This window comes from Grammomys surdaster, unplaced genomic scaffold (assembly GCF_004785775.1).
Source record: "Grammomys surdaster isolate TR1022 unplaced genomic scaffold, NIH_TR_1.0 343, whole genome shotgun sequence".
NCBI lineage: Eukaryota > Metazoa > Chordata > Mammalia > Rodentia > Muridae > Grammomys > Grammomys surdaster.
This window is the reverse complement of record NW_021604762.1, coordinates 3,253,790-3,270,598: the sequence shown is the minus strand read 5'-3', so window position 1 is coordinate 3,270,598 and position 16,809 is coordinate 3,253,790. Positions and strand designations below refer to the sequence as shown.

Sequence of the window (16,809 nt, the reverse complement as noted above, 5' to 3'; positions counted from 1 at the left end):
TAGACTCAAAAAGGTGTGTCCTTTTGTTCAATAACCACCAGCTATCCTGATTCACCCTCAGGTAATGTCAGTCTCTTTCCCTCACCAACCCCACACTGTTGGGACCTGAACATTGCTGGAGCCAGACTTCAGCAGAAACCTTCTTTCAGGCAATTCCATGTGGAGAGATGAAACCAGCATCGAGTGAAAAATTAAAAGAAATCAAGGAAAAAAAACTAATAGATTGGAATACAGACAAAAATCTGAATAAAATGTCACTACATCAAAAGCAGAAATAAGGGGCCGGGGAGATGGCAAAAATGAACACACATGCTTTAGGAGATTGCCATGAGAACTGAGATAAATGATATGAAATATTCACCAGGGTATAAAGGGCTGTATTTGTATTAGGGACCGTGATTGTGTTAGCTTGGAGAAGAATATAATATGGAGAGCTAAGACAATGTAAAGTTCATCAGAGAAGATTTCTCCAAAAACAGGCGATGTCGGAGGAGACCGTGAATGTGGGGAGCATGCTAAGAAGCAGAAACAGAACACTGAAACACTATTTAGAACAAAAGACAAAGGAGAGTGGAGCTCCCACTGTGGAGAGACATTTCTGTAAGAGCTCCAGGTTCTGTGAGGTGGTGTGGTGTCTCCCCATCTGACTAAGTCTAGAAACTCCCAGAAGGAAGCAGTTTGAATAATGATGAAAGACCACACCTCCCCCAGGCCCATTCTGGGCCCTGCTTCTGCCCTGTGGAGGGCAGGCAGGTCCTGTGTGAGAACAGTAAAGTACAGAGTTAAAAATTTATTTTCTTTCTTGGGCCACACGAGCTGGACTGACACCTAGAGTTCCTGGTGAGCACTCCAAACCCAACTGCAAAGTGCGTACAAACTGCTCAGTATTTCTATGGTTCCTCTCAGTGCATCTCCCGGATTGTAATTTCACTATTGAGGGAGGACTCCATCTGGGTAATATCTGGGTTATGTTCAGCATAGTGTGCCACACAAAAGAAAGAGCCTTAAAAGAAAGACTCTTAAAAGAGTCTTGGGTGGTGAGAATGACTTCAATGTCAACAATGAACCTGTCCCAAAAAACATTGAGTGTGCAACCATTGGCCTGTCTTGCCCTTTCTGTATAGTCCTAAAAAGAATTGAACTCTGTTGCCTTGGCAACTCTCTTTAGAGACCTGATATATGGAGTATGTACCCAGCTTGGGGAGAGGGGAAGACTAAACAAATATTCAGGCTTCCCCCATCCACATGGCTTTGGGGACTTTGGACTCCTCTCCTTCTTAGGAAACATTGCCTTCTCATGTCCGCCTACCTGAACGTAGCTCCCTTCGTAATCAAAGAAGAGAAGTGGCCATGTGATGCTGATGAGCGAGGAAAAGAGTTTCTTTAGAGGGGCCTGAGGAGAAAGATAAACAGAGCAGTTTGTTCCAGAATGCCTGGCTGCACTATGCCTAGGTCTTCTCCCCAGTGCCGGACACTCACTGGCAAGGACTGCCCCACAGTGCTGTGCACCAGGGCCTGGATGTTCCGGCTCTTCTCCCTCACCCTTTCAACCAGGGCCTGTACTTCTGTGAGGTTACCTGGATGGGATAGGAGACATTGGAAGTAAAAGGCTGGGCTATGAAATGGTTCTTCCTGCCACTCCAGGGTCCTGACGGGACACTCATTTGGTCCCTCAGTGCTGGATAGTTTTATGTCAACTTGACACAAGCCAGAATCATTTGGTAAAAGGGAACTTCTAGTGAGAAGATGCCCCCCACTAGACCGGCCTGTAGGCAAGCCTGTAGCACATTTTCTTGATTGATTGATGGGCCTAGTTCACAGCAGGTGGTGCCACCCCTGGGCTGGTGGCCCTGAGTGCTATAAGAAAGCAGACTGCCAAGCCCTGGGGAATAACAGTTAAGTTGCACTTGCCCATGGCTTCTGCTTCAGTTCCTGCTCTAACTTCCCTCCATGATAGACTTATACACTGTAAGAGGAAATAAACCCTTCTTTCCCCAAGTTGGAAAATGGTCATGGTGTCTTATCATGACAATAGGATACCCTGAGACACCCTCCCTCCGACAAGGCACCCTGAGAGTCAGAAAATGGCAACTCTTCTAAACCACCCCACCATTCCCATCCTCCTGCTCACCATCCAGGGTAAAAATGAAGACCACAGTGCCAATTTCCTTGAGGGATAGCAGGATGGAAGTCAGGAAGTCATCCTGGGAGAAGGTAAACTGGGGACCCTGGGACAAAAAAGATAAGAGAGTTCCTTCCATCAGGACACTCAAGAGTAGAGACTTGAAGACTGAAGGGGACCTTAGGGGACATCTAATACAGCCCTCTAGGTTTCAGTTGAAAAGAGTCAGGATTCAAAATGGTAGCATTTTGCCAAAGGTGATGTAGCAGGTGAGTGGACTAAAGCCAGGCAAACCCAGAGCCTTCCATCCTCCGCTGCTTCAGATCTCCATGTCCTCTGACCAGCCCCTTCCTGGGACTGATGATCCCCTCATGTTCCTCCACCTCCAGGACCCACTCCCCCACTGCCTTCTGCACACTCGTGAATTTTACAACTTCCCATGTCCTATCCTCTTCCAACCTGGTTGGTGAGCTCATCCTTCTGGTTAAACATGTCACTGTGGTCACCGATAAGAAAGGATATCTTGAAAATTTGGGAAATTTAAGATCAGAGAGAAAAGAATGGTGGACTTTAGAAGAAAGGAAGCCTCTAGATTTCAAGGCTGTGGTGATGTCAGAACGTGGGATATGGGGTGTGATACTCTATGAGAGAGACTATTATAAGCACTGGAATGGGAACCGAGAGATCAAGGACCCACGTGGAATTTGATGCTTCAAATAAAAGAAATGTTTGATGGAAGCGCCTACTTATGTAGGAAAGAAGGACACTGGGGAACTCAGGGGTCTGAGGAAAATGTTTTAATAGTGACCCGATCGGCTGGGGTACTTGGCATCAGGAGCACATCAGGACTCAGGACTCACCAGCACCAAACGTGTGGATGCACTCTACTCCGTCCATAATGGTGATGATACCGAGGGTCTGCCAGCCAACCAAGTGCACACGGCCTTTCTTCTCCAGGCTGAAAGTGAGCCAGAAGCTAGGCCGTGACCACTATGAAAAGAGGAACACAGGAGTGAACAGCCAAGACCTTCCAACATGTGGCCCATCTCAGTCCTGCCATGTTAACACACCTCTCCATGTCCCCTACATACACACAGCCACATACCTGATGCCAACTTGTTTTGTCAGGGTGGAAATTTTGGAGCTCTGACTGTAGGTCACCTGATAAGCCTGCTCAAATGTCCTCAGGATTTCCAGAAGGCATCTAGAAGAAAATTCATTAGCTCCCAGAAAGGGCCTGGTGCTTCCCACAAAAGACCTAGGTACTTCTACCCTAGAAACAATTGGAATTTGTCCCTATTTTTAAAATAGTCACAATTCTTATTTTTTTAAAAAACATTTTACTAGTCCCTGCTAGAGGGAAATGGGGGAAGAAAGAGGGAGAAACATACCCAGACTGCTTTTCATAAGAGCAGAAAGGGTTCTATGTTAAAATGGCTTCAGTGGGAAAAACAAAAGGCAAAAAGAGGGTGGGACTGAGCATCTTGGAAGCTAGGCTGGAACCCCCAGTAAGGGGAGGAAGTCACAGCAGGGTGAGTTCTAGCCTACATGACCTGGGCCATCCTCAAGTCAAAGGACTCTTGAAAGCTTGCCTCTGGAATCTGAGCCTGCCATCTCCTCCATGTTACCTCTGTTTGGATCTGATCCTCCACTTGTCTGTTTCCTCCTTACCTTTGAGAGGACACAACACCCTGATCCACGGTCTTATAGGCTGCTAGTAGCAGGGTTTCCAGCAGAATTTTGGTGGTGCTTCCACCATTCATTCAGGACGAGCCACTGAGCCCCTCAGGCTAAGGAGGCAAGACACTAGGGGGAACTGGTAGAAAGAGGACAACCCAGGACTCTACCAGTTCATGAGCCCCTGAGCATGGAGTGGTGTTGGTGATCCTTGGGTGTGGAATGTGATTGGTGATTCCTAGACAGGAGTGTACTTGGTGGGCCCCACTAGATGTTCACTGTGGTTAGTGATCCCTGAGCACATCTTTTACTGGTGGCCTTGACTATGTTGCTAGAGTGTGCTTAACTGAAAGGAGAAGAGAAAGAAAGGGCCATCCCTGGCCACCTCCATGGTGCATTCAAGACTCTCTAGGAGGAAGCCAGTGACTAGGTCTCTTCTCAGTTGGGTCAAGGGTTTTCAAAGAATCTTCTTTCTGAGAACCTTCTCCACCATGTTTTATGGTAGTTTATCATGCTTTATACAGACACGTGAAGCAGACACAAAATTTATAGCACAGCATGTCAAACAAAGATTGCAGCAAAGAGAATATAGCATGACCAGCGATTAAAACCAGAAGACTGAGGCCTGGAGAGATGGCTCAGTGGTTAACAGTGCTTTACTGCTATAGCAGAAAAACTGCACCCACATCTGGAAGCTCACAACTGTCTATAACTTAGCTCCAGGGGAATTGACGCCCCCTTCTGGCCTCTATGGACACCTGAACTCACATGCACACATACACACACTTACCTAAAAATAATTTTGAAATAAACCTTTAAACAAACAAACAAACAAACAAACCTGAAAGCCAACCAATAGAGTGAGGAGGAAGGAGACAGGAAACAAAAACAAGCTATATATACTACAGAGTTTCCCTTCCTCTCTCACATGAAGATCAAGAGGAAGGTCTCAGATGTGTCCCTCACTGACAAAGGTAGGCAGGAGGCAAAAGCTTTGGGTAGGGAAGAGGTAGGGATAGATGGTTCTAGTGAGATGTGTGCAGAGGACCCAGAGGAGAATAAAGAACAGGAATTCCGAGGCTAAGAAGGCCTGTAGTGGTGTGGAGAGGATATCAAAAGGCATAGGAGTGGGACTCTATCACTGTTCTTAAAACCCTAGTTGGCATTTGAATCTGTAAAAGAGACTGACCTAGCCGTAGTCAGTCAAGGCTGTCTATGCATAGATGGCCAAAGAGCTCCTCTAAACAAGACTGTTCTAGATCACACAAGTGGTTCCTAGTTACTGATCTGAGAAACAGGGTTGAAATAAAGATTAAAGTAAAACATCCCGAGGTGAGAAAGTAGAAGAGAAAATAGGACTTCACTGAAAACGCCTTGGGGATTTAAGCAAGATAAGCAGAGGCTTGAGATCAAAGGTTCTGTGGCAAGCAGTTCCCATATGCTTCCAGAGGTGTGTAGAGAAAAGAGTGTGGTCCTACTCCAATGGCAGGATTGAGGACGAAAGCTTCCTGTTTCTCCTGCATCTTCTGCATCCGCTCTGCCACTTGCCGGAATGTTGATCTCCAGTCTTCAATGGGGTCATTTCTGAGGTCCAGAGAAAGACAGAGGTAAAAGGATTATCTGTCAGAATGTGAAGAAAAGGCCTCAGCTAGTAGTTAGGATCAGTGAGACAGTGGGGTCAGAGGTCTACTACATCCCAGAAAAATATGCTTTGGAGCATATGGGGTGGTGTGTCCCCGAACTCCAAGCATCGGGTTTCTTTTCTTCAGAAAAGAAAGCCCACATATAAGCCAGCATCCGAGCTTAATGTTCTAGCTGGAAGCCAAATGTCAAAACTATTCTAGTGGCGCACGCCTTTGATCCCAGCACTTGGGAGGCAGAGGCAAGGAGATCTCTGAGTTTGAAGCCAACCTGGTCTACAGAGTGAGTTCCAGGGCAGCCAGGGCTACACAGAAAAGCCCTGTCTCAAAAAAATAAAGCAAAACCCTACCATCTTATAGTCCATCTTAGAGTCCTTTGAAATCCCCTTCCCATTCTTGGAAATAGACCTGAAACTCTCCCCAAAGAGTGACCCCTTACTACCTGAGGGAAGCATGTTGGTCCCTAATGAGGTATAAGCTTTATACTATTAACTGCAGTGTCAGTTGGGGAATAATCTACAGTAAATTCATCAGATAAAGCAATGTGTTAATGAGACAAGAGAGCCAGTACAAGCTTACACACGTAGCTACAAATTGTGGAATCTCAAACAATGAGGATCTTCTGACGTAGGTGAGTTTGTGAATTGCTCAGTGTGGCAGGACTTCAAAGACTGAGCTAGCCACTCACACATCATCCCCAACTGTCCTTTCTCATCCCACCTCTGGCAGGATTGCATCCCTTTTTGAACTATTTATTTTATTTGCATGTGTGTGTATGTGTTAATGTGTGTATGTGTACATGTATGCAGCTCCACATACACTTGTGTGTGGAAGTCAGAAGCCAACCCCAGTTATATTCTCCAGTTGCTCTCCACCTTAGTTTTTGAGACAAGGCCACTCCCTAAACCTAGACTGACTGGCCAGCAAGCCCAGGAATCCTCCTGCCTCTACTTCCCCAGCTCAGAGACTACAGGCACATGCCAACCCCTTCTTGAATAGTTTTTAGAGAATATTTTATAGAAATAGTTTTATATGACTCCTGAGGCAGATAACTTTCACCTATTTCATACCTATTTTGTAAGTGCCTCCTGTGGCTATTGTCATGCTAATTGCTAACACTTCCTAGAGACCCAAGAAGAAGAGAAAACATTGTGCAGTAAAACTCAGGATTCCCAAACTTGACTTTACTGAACATCAAAACCTCCGGGGAGTTCTATTTTGCAGCAACCATCCACTTGTGGATACACACACCCTGAGGTTCAGCCTCTGCAGGTGGGTATCAGAACCCCAAACTGCATTTTTATAAAGCTTTCAAGACAGTTTTGAAGATGAGCCAAGACATGGAACCACCACTTTAAGGAACAACTGGAAGATATCCACGCCCACATTGTTTGAAATTCTCCATTTCACTTAGTCCCTGGGCCTGAAATTAGCACTGGTGGCTGCAGATATATTTTGGGTGAAGAAGAGGCCTCCATGAGAAGGACCAGGGATAAGAGCATCACAGATTCATTTACACTTTAGTGTGACTCACACTACAAGCCTGGAATCCGGGACTTAGAAGAGCAGCTCCAAAAGGACCAGGTTCCTTTGCTGCAATCCCCAATGGACAGGGTGCCATCAGGGAATCCCATCCAATGGTGTATTTAGCAGAGTTCCTCAAACCTGGCTGTGCATCAAAATCACCAGGGATGCTTTAATAAAATAGACATCTCATGGCCTTACTCTAAATCAAACTACACCTGCACACTACTGGTCAGCTACGTGGAGCGTTAAAATCAGACCAAGTGGCCATCTGGATAGGGAATAAGAAGGGGGTTTGAGGTATGGTGATTCATACCTAGAATCTCAGCAGAGGCAGAAGCAGGAAGGTTACAAGTTTGAGGCCAGCCTGGGCTACATAGCAAGACTTTGTGCCTTTTGCCACAAAAGAAGGTAGATCTGTAGCACAGAGCTTCAGGGTGGGAAGAGGGGCAGATGTGAGGAGCCAGAGAGGAGCCAAAGGGGGCCTGGAATGATGAAGGAAAGAGTGTGAAATAGAAAGCTGAGAAGAGGAGCAGGTGGTCACCTGGGACCCATTACCACTCTGAAAAGATGCCCAGGGCTCACTCCAGATGAAACAGACTTTCCTGACCCTGTTTTGTTTGTTTGTTTGGTTGGTTGGGTTTTTTTGTTTTGTTTTGTTTTTTGTTTTTTGTTTTTTTTGAACCTAAGGAAAAACTCTGCAGTTGGGTCCTTTATTTCTTTTATACACTAGGCCATGAATTCATATGGAATGGGCTCCAGCAGCTCGGGCTCTTTCCCATTAGTCCTCACAAAGTGTGCTTCTCTGGGTGGTGCAGGCTGGCGCTTCAGCTGAACCCAGGTGCCCTTCTCTTTGGCTTCCTTTTTCTTCTGATCGTTCTCCTTCACCCGCTTCAGAAAGCTGTCTCTGCTCTTCGAGTGTTTAATGAGCTCAACCCGCACATTGATCCTCTTGGCCAGAATCTTGCCCTTAACTTGCTTGTTTACAATGATGCCCACGGCATGCTGGGTGACATTGTAGACTCTTCCGGTTTTGCCGCGGTAACACTTATGGGGCGTTCCTTTTTGAACAGTACCCATTCCCTTGATGTCTACAATATCCCCCTTCTTATAGATTCGCATGTATGTGGCCAAAGGAACAACTCCATGTTTCCTAAAAGGTCTAGAGAACATATACCGAGTGCCTCTCCTCTTTCCCTTTGTGTTCGTCATTTTGGCGAGTTAACTGGAAGATGGCTGTTGAGGCCGAAAGGAAGAGGGTGGGGCTGCCGGTTTTTTGTTTTTTGTTTTTTTGTTTTTTGTTTTGTTTTGTTTTGTTTTGTTGTTTTCCTTCTAGTTCTTATCTCTCTACCTCTCCAATCCCTGTTTGAATCTGTGCAAGCTTGTGTTTTATGTAGCTTTTGGGGTTTGTTTTTGTATTTTGTGGGGGAGGGGCTATTTGTTTGTTTTTTTCAGGACAGGGTTTCTTTATGAATCCCTTGCTGTCCTAGAACTTGCTCTGTAGACCAGGCTGGCCTCAAACTCAGAGATCCTGCCCAGCTTATGTAGCTTCTGTAAGCTGCCTTCCATCATTTCTGAAACAAGGGGAGAACATTTAAAATGAAGAAGCTAGCAAAAACTTCATACGCTGAGAGACTACCCCATTACTTTTACATTCTGAGACTTGGCAGCCAGACTATACACCTATCTGTCTTCTCCTTGGCGATAATACTATGGACTTTGACATGTCCCTTTCCCAGGCTTCCCTGGTCAGTCTTACAGAAGCCTCACCAGGCCATGCTCACTGGATTGAAGCCAACCAGGACCGGCAAGAAGACATCTGTGTTATCCATGCAGTAGTCCATCTGGCCTGCCACAAAGGGCGCCTGAGAGTAGCAAGAAAGGAAGGTATGATAAAAGAAGCTCCTCTGAGTGTCTCCTGAGATCCACATGGAACCTGACTCAGCATGCTTCCTAGAAATAGATTCCTCAGCCAAGACTTACTGACTCCACCACTGGGCAGTGGCACATGCTGCTAATCCCTGCACTTGGGAGGCAGAGGCAGGTGGATTTCTGTGAGTTCAAGGCCAGTCTGGTCTACAGCGGGAGTTCCAGGGCAACCAGGGTTACTCAGAGAAACCCTATCTCAAAAAACAAACAAACAAACCAAAACAAAACGACAGCCTTATTAAATGCAAATTTGGAAAGCAGAGCATATTTTTAACAAGTTCCCCAAGAAAACTACTTTTTTTTTTTGAGCTACAACTTCCTTTCTTCATATATAGTCCATGCTGGCCTTGGACACACAGCTATCCTCCTGCCTCTCTCTCCTCAGTGCTGATACTGCAAACAACTATCACCAAGGTAGTGTTACATTTTTCTTCTTTTCTTTCACAGAAATCTCCCAAACGGTAAGGTTCAAGAACTACTAACTCAATTGTAAGCTCCTTGTGGTCAGTCTCCTGTTTTTCCTCATGGTACAACTGCTGGGATCTAACTCTCTGCGCCCTGAACTCGTAGAGTCAAAACTCCTGTGGGGGATAGAAAACCTAGCCAAGTGGTTCTCATACAAATATGCTGAGAATCTTGTTAAAATGCAGATTGACCCACTGGCACCTGAGATCCTGATACTCCCAACCAGGCAGAGTTGATGCAGATATTGCTTGTGGGAATGAAGCCAAGGGCCCAACTCTTTTATGAAGAGCCAGAGAGTAAATAGAGAGTAAATACTTCAGGCTTTGTGGGCCCTATGATCTCTGTCCAACTACTTAAGCCCAGCACAAAAGAGGCCATGAATTCTGAGTAAGCACAAAGGTTGCATGCCAGTAAAACTATCCACAAATTCAGGCAGCTGGCTACACTGACTGCCAGAGTAGCTTGCTGACCCCCTGGACTGGTCTGTCCATCTTGGTGGTTGACATTCAATTACACAGCCAGCATCCACCTCATCACCTAGCATCCACTGTCCATGGCAGCCTAGTCCCACCAACTTCATCCTAGTAAAACCGACCCACTCTTCCTGTCCTCACACTTACAGAGAGCCCCACGGAAATGCCTATGACGACAACTCTCTTCTTCCCAGCAGCTACCTAGGAATGAAGGGGAGTGGGTCTTAGGGTCTCCAGGGTCCAAAGCTAGTGTGTGAGAAAATCAGGGCCAGAGCAGGGGCCAGGCCTTAGCTGAAGGGTGGGATTTTTCTAACCCTATGAAAAGGAACATAAGGGCGTCTCCAGGTGTGTCATAACAGGAAACACAGACCTTCTTCAGCTCCTCAATCCCGTGTAGAGTGCTATCTTCTGTCCGTTCCCAAGAGGCCACAACAGACCTAAGGGTGCAAACTCAGTTGAGGTCAGTGGCACTAGCTAAGAAGCAGATACCGATAGATGGTTAGTGAAGGTCACACTGAGAGAAAGGGATGGAGGAAAGCCATCATTGAATGGGTGCCTACTGATTATCAGGCACCATGATAGACATGCTACAGAGTTTAAAAACCTAACTAACTACAAGTGCCAGGTAAGCATAAACATATGTGACAGGGCCAGATACAAGGCCACACGGGATGGTGGAGACTGAGGCGGGTTCAATATAATCCTTGATTAAACTCATTTAAACTGAGGCTCTAAAAAGACATTCAGGCCACGAGTACAGGTTGGGGTAACTTACCTGTCACCCCTTGCAATGAGATAGGTGTAAAGAGGCTTTTGTCCTAGACCTTTCATCAGCTGGTTGAAAGACACCTTTCAGGGGAGAGAGTATGATGTTCTCTGGCCTCTATGTGCATGCACACACATGTTATTCTCTACACTCATGTGCATTTGCATACACACACGCACACACACACACACACACGAATGGAAGGAGAGAAGAAAAGCTAAGGATGGAGTGGAGGAAGAAATAGGACTTTGGAATTACATTTCAATTCCTTATTTACTTGTCATATAACTTGGACTACTTTGCTAAATCTTCTATACTTCGATTTCTCCACTTAAAATGTATTTATTTTTATTTTATGTGTATGAATGTTTTGCCAACTAGTATGTATGCACGCCATATGTGTTTCTGGTGCTAGGAAAGGTCAGAAAATCTCCTGGAGCTGGAGTTACAGACAGTTGTTAACTGTTGTGTGGGCACTGAGAGCTGAACCCACGACCTCTGCAAAAGCAGCCAGTGTGTTTTACCACCGAGCACCTCTCCAGCCTCTCATTTCCTCATTTCTATTATGGAGATGGTTATGTACCTAGCAACTCATGATTACTATAATTTATTTATTTATTTTTGGTGGCCATAATCCTTGGAAAGCTGGCTATAGAATCTCAATCTTCATTGAGTCCATAAAGAGAAAAAACCAACAACAGCCATTTAAGACATCCTCCCAAACACACAAAAACCCTTTAACTCACGGCACCATAGGAAAACCCTTCCTTCCTCAGCCCCTTCCATAATTCTATTAGGCTATGACCTCAAACCAGCAATGGATAATGGAAGTCAGGCAACTCCTGGGAACTTTATCTTCAAGTCAGAAGTTTGTTTTGGGGAGAACTCACTTTATCTTTTCTAGGGTATTTGACTTCCATACCTCACAGTGAGTGCTATCCCTGGCTAGGCTCTTGCGGTAGGTAATTATCCTTATATTTTGATTTTCATGTCATTGCCCAGTCTTAGCAGGTCACACAGTTAACCAAACTGCATGAATCTTACATATCTGCTAGGGGAGAGGTGAAAGGGAAATAAAAATCAAAAGGCTTTCCCTAGCAGACATGCAGAGGAAGGGAGACTAAACACAGAAGGAAACGTGGAAGATGTTTCCAGAATAAAATTAGTACTAAAACCTTCCCTACAAATGACGAGTTCATAACTCCTTGATTCTCACAGTTCTTAGAGAAGGTGGGAAAATGTTCATAGGAAGAAGAAAAAAACAAACCTCTAACACTGCCATGTCTTTCCTTGTCCAGAGGGATCTGCTGGATTCCTCATCTCATCCAAGCATGACCAAGTCCATCCACTGAGAAGTCAGTATCCTCATTAGAATGGATAGTCCTGGCCCCTCCTCCTCATTAGAATGGATAGTCCTGGCCCCTCCTCCTCATTAGAATGGATAGTCCTGGCCCCTCCTCCTCATTAGAATGGATAGCCCTGGCCCCTCCTCCTCATTAGAATGGATAGTCCTGGCCCCTCCTCCTCATTAGAATGGATAGTCCTGGCCCCTCCTCCTCATTAGAATGGATAGTCTTGGCCCCTCCTCCTTGCTCACCTCTGTTGCCTAGGCACTGGGCCTTCTTGTGTGGACCTGGGATCCCCTAGTTCTTCCCTGATGCCCCTTCATCCATTCCTTTCAGCCCATCTTCAGAAGTCAACAATCCTATTGCAATAGGCCCCAAGAAAAGCAATTTAGTTGAAGTACAAGACAATGACTCCAAAAGAATAGCAGTTATGAATATGGTCAAAAACCTTAAAGAGGACATGAATGAATGTCTTAGTGAAAATCATGAAAAGGCAAACAGTTGAATGACATGATGAAAACAATTCAAAGCAGGAAAGCAGACTTTAACAAAGAAACAGATTCCCTGAAGGAAACCCAAACTGAAAAATAAACCTGGAAATAGAAACCTTGAGGTATCAAACAAAAAACTCAGAGGTAAGCCTCAACAACAGATTAAAAGATGAAAGGGAGAATTTCAGGTGTTGAAGATAAGGTAGAAGAAATGGATAGCTTAGTCAGAGAAAATGTTAAATCTAAAAGACAAGCCAAATCAAAACAATACAAAACAAAAAACCGTGGAAATAGGAACACCAAGAAAAGACAGTATATAAGAATAATAAGTAAAAAGGAAGGAAAAGAAACCCAGATCAAAGACACAGAACATATTTTTAAGAAAATCATAGGAGAAAAGTTCCCCAATCTAAATAAAGAGATGTCTATCAACATCAAGTAGACAGGTCCAGAAAAGAAATTCTGTATGGCACACAGCAGTCAAAATACTAAATATACAAAGCAAAACATATTCAAAGCTGCAAGGGAAAAAGACCAACTCACTTAGGGTTTTATTGCTGTGAAGAGACACCATGACCAAGGCAACTATTATAAAGTAAATAAAATTTAATTAGGGCTAGCTTACACTCTCAGAGGTTTAGTCCCTTATCATCACAGTGGGAAGCATGGCAGCTTGCAGGCAGACATCGTGCTAGAGGAGCTGAGAGCTCTGTATCATGATCCACAGGCAGCAGAAGCAAACTGTGTGCCACCCGAGGCATAGCTTGAGTGTGAGACACCTCAAAGTCTTTCCCTACTCCTCCAATAATTCCACACTTCCTAATAGTGCCACTCCCTATGGGCCAAGCATTCCAATCACAGGTGATTATGGGGGCCAAACCTATTCAAGCCACCATCACTATAAAGGCAGGCTCATTAGAATAACACCTGGTTTACTAACAAAGACCCAGAGAGCCACAAGTACCTGGGCATATGTTCTATACATTCTTAAGGGATAGACATTGGCGGCATCTTGTTTCGTTTAACTTTGTCTTATGATTTATTGACTTAAATGTCACACATAATTTGAAGTGAAATTCACAGAACATAAAATCAGTCCTTTCAAAGTGAACAATTCAATGCTGTTCAGTATTTCTTTCTTTCTTTTTTTTTATAAATAATTTATTTATTTTTTCTCAAATCGTAATTCATTCACACAGGGGTTATAAACACAGAAAGGCAGGATGTGGGGAAGGGGATGACACTGGAGTGTGAGTGTTCAAGGGGAATACAGGTATCTTTCAGAACCGGGTATCGGCTGGGTGAAGGTTCAGGGGACAGGTCACTATGACTCTACCTATGACTCACTTGTCCTTATCTAAGTTGGTATTGTCTGCCAGTATTGGGTGACCATCACTAATGTCTAGTTCCCAAACATTACCATAGAGTAAAACTTCTGTCCTTACACACTTAGTCTCTAATTATACTTCCCTCCAGGCTCTGGGAATCACCAATTTATCTTTGATCTCTATGAATTTGTTCTGAACGTTGCATATAACTGGCTTAGACAGTACATGCAGCTTTCTGACTCTGGCTTCCTTGGCACGGCATGGCGTTGTTGAGGAAGAGTTACAGTATGCACCCCGTGCTCCCTTCCTTCCTGGCTGAGACCACTCTGTTGTATAGACACACCACATTTAGATCATTGAATCTACCTCTTGATGGGCATTTGATCCATTTCTACTCTTGGCTATTTAAATAGTATTGTTGTGAGCAGATAAAAAGAACTTGTCTTAAGCTCTGCCATTTTGGCTTCAGACTCCATTTTAACTAAGTTGACCAACTCCCTCTCTAAGCAACAAGAGTTCTTCAGAACATACTTGTTACCAACTCTCTAAGCAACAATAGTTACCCAAAACATAATGCCTGTTCCTAACAATGGAAAGAACAAACAATTCGATTGGTCAGGCAAAAACACATTTGATGTCAGCTGACAATGATGGAATGCTGGAGAGAATCCCTAATCCCCTAGTTCTGGTTGGTCAAAATTATAACTGTAACTTGGCTCAGATGCTTGAGGGTTTTATGGCTATAAACCCTGCTTTGGCCCCATACTTGGGGTTGCCCAGAAGAAACAAGGCCCCTGAGTCCTTATCTGGGGCCCTCACTGATTATTGACTCTGCTTATATGGTGGGAATAGTAAAGCCTTTGTTGTTTCATGAGCCCACTGGTATGTTCTCTCCACTTGCTCGTGGCACACAATGGACACAGCATGATCATACATGTCTATATGTACCGTCCTGGTGACATCTTAAAAATGAATTTAAATGTTGTCACAAGTCTTTGTATGTTCCCTCCTTGGATGCTACGGCAAGTCAAACTTTCTGAAATGTATATGAGAAGTCAGGATCCCACTTTAAGTTATTGGTGAACCGTAAGTCTCCATAAGCAGCATAGGCTAAAGACTGCATAGCTTGCAAGCCAGCAAATTCAGTCCAGCTCTGCGCCAAGCCCTAGTAGCCGGAAAGGCAGTGTGGTCTGGTGGTGAGCCTTCTGGTTTGGAGTCAGTAAATACCCTAGAGTTGAAGGGACTGTGTTACAGTTCTCAGGCTGCAGAGTTGGTCTCTAGACCTCAGCTACCTCCTTCCTCTGACAGGACTGGATGCTTGCCTTTCTCACAGAGCCCTAAAAGGAGCAAGGGGTAGTCACATGTGTGGGTGTTTCTCAAGCAGCCATGAGATCATGCTTTTGTGCTGTGGCTATTAATCCCATTAAGAGTGACACAGGTGACACTTCTGACTCATGGTGGCAGTCTGTCTTGTCAGTCACCTAGTGTCCGTAAATGGGGATCTGTCAGAAGGCCATGGAGCCCACAGAAATTAGTGGGGCTATGAACAGTTGATTGCTGGGGTGGATAACCTGTGGGGTTTTTTTTCGTCTTTGTGTTAATCAAAGCTCAAAATCTGAGGAGAGGGCTGATGATCAGGCTTACCTAAGGAAAGGCTGAAAGGTCTTGAGTGACAGTCCATCAAGCTATATATGGAAGAAGAGAGGAATGGCTTAACTGAAACCAGACCACTGTGTTTCAGAAAGAACAGATGCTAGAGGCTCCCAAAGCCTCAGTGACCCACTGAAGATTCACTCTCTGAATGCCCTTCCGCAGAAGCAAACACAGGCTGAGTCTAAGGCACCAGGACTACTTACTCAGAAGAGAAGAGCCCAAGTTGGAGCGACAAAGGACTTGGGAGGAAGTTTGAGGGTTCATATCTGTATGTCCCTGTAAGATGGGTCTCATTCAACACTACTCACCATGCTTTAGGTCCAGCAGCCCAGACCTCAGAAGTCTGAAGCCAGCTGTACCTAGCATCTAAAAATATCCAGGCGCCAGGGAACCAGTGGTGGAGTGAGCTTTTCCGAAGCCAGCAGAGTTCTCAGTGTAACGTAGGTAGGAAATTATTCATCACACCCTGTGTTATGCGCTGTCTTAACACTTCAAAAATAAATAAATGTGAAACAGACCCCACGGGGCCTCTGCTCTCGTTAACTCTTCATCTCGGAAATGGTTGGTAACCCCTGCTGTCCGTGCCTGCCAACAGAGGTTGCCCTGCTCCCTGGAAAAACAAGAATTCCTTATCTGATCAACAGGAAATTCTATTTTTGCTTGATGTTCAAATTAAAAATATCATGCACGGAGAGAAGCTCTCCTATACGGAAGCCACGCACTAAATGTGTCCCTTATTGGAGATGCTCTGTGTCCATACCACCGCTATGAGGGTTCCCTCCCCCTGCACCTGGCCGCTGATGGCACTGGTGACAGAGCACTTTGGTGCCTCATCTTTGTTCTTTCCTAACTCCAGGTAGCAGTGCTGCTGAGTTTAGGACTGGAATCAAAGCTGATGGCTCCCGGGAGTCAGGCAGGGTTGGGCTTGGAAATCGAGTCCAGAATTTCCCTTGAAGAAAAGCAGACCATGCAAATTGCAGCACTTAAATTCTCACTACCTCCCTGGACAAAGCTGACCCTCATTCCAAGCCATCAGGAGGAAGTGAAGGCAGAGTTTACTGAGCCCTGGCAGTGTGTCAGATGCTGGCTAACATGGGCTAAACTACTGCATCTTTGTAGCAGACACCCAGGAGAAGTTGTGACTGATGACTTCAGCATCTTCCTTACTCTGCAGAATTAGGTGCAGGGGTTTCTCATCAAGGTTGGAAGCCAGGATGACCTTGAACTTCTGATCCTCATGCCTCTACCTTCTGAGTGCTCAGAGTAACCACTTCCTGCAGTGTTGGGCATTGAACCCAGGACTTTGTTCTTGCCAGGGGAACACTTTACCAGCTGAGCTACATCCCTACATCCCTGCATCCCTGCATCCCTGCATCCCTGCATCCCTGCATCCCT

The 16,809-nt window shown here is 45.1% G+C and overlaps 1 pseudogene; it reads right to left on the bottom strand.

Annotated features, from left to right (window-relative positions):
• The window catches only part of LOC114630716, a 25,399-nt pseudogene extending 13,883 nt beyond the window's left edge, over positions 1–11,516 (bottom strand).
• Positions 11,517–16,809: the final 5,293 nt, after the last annotated feature.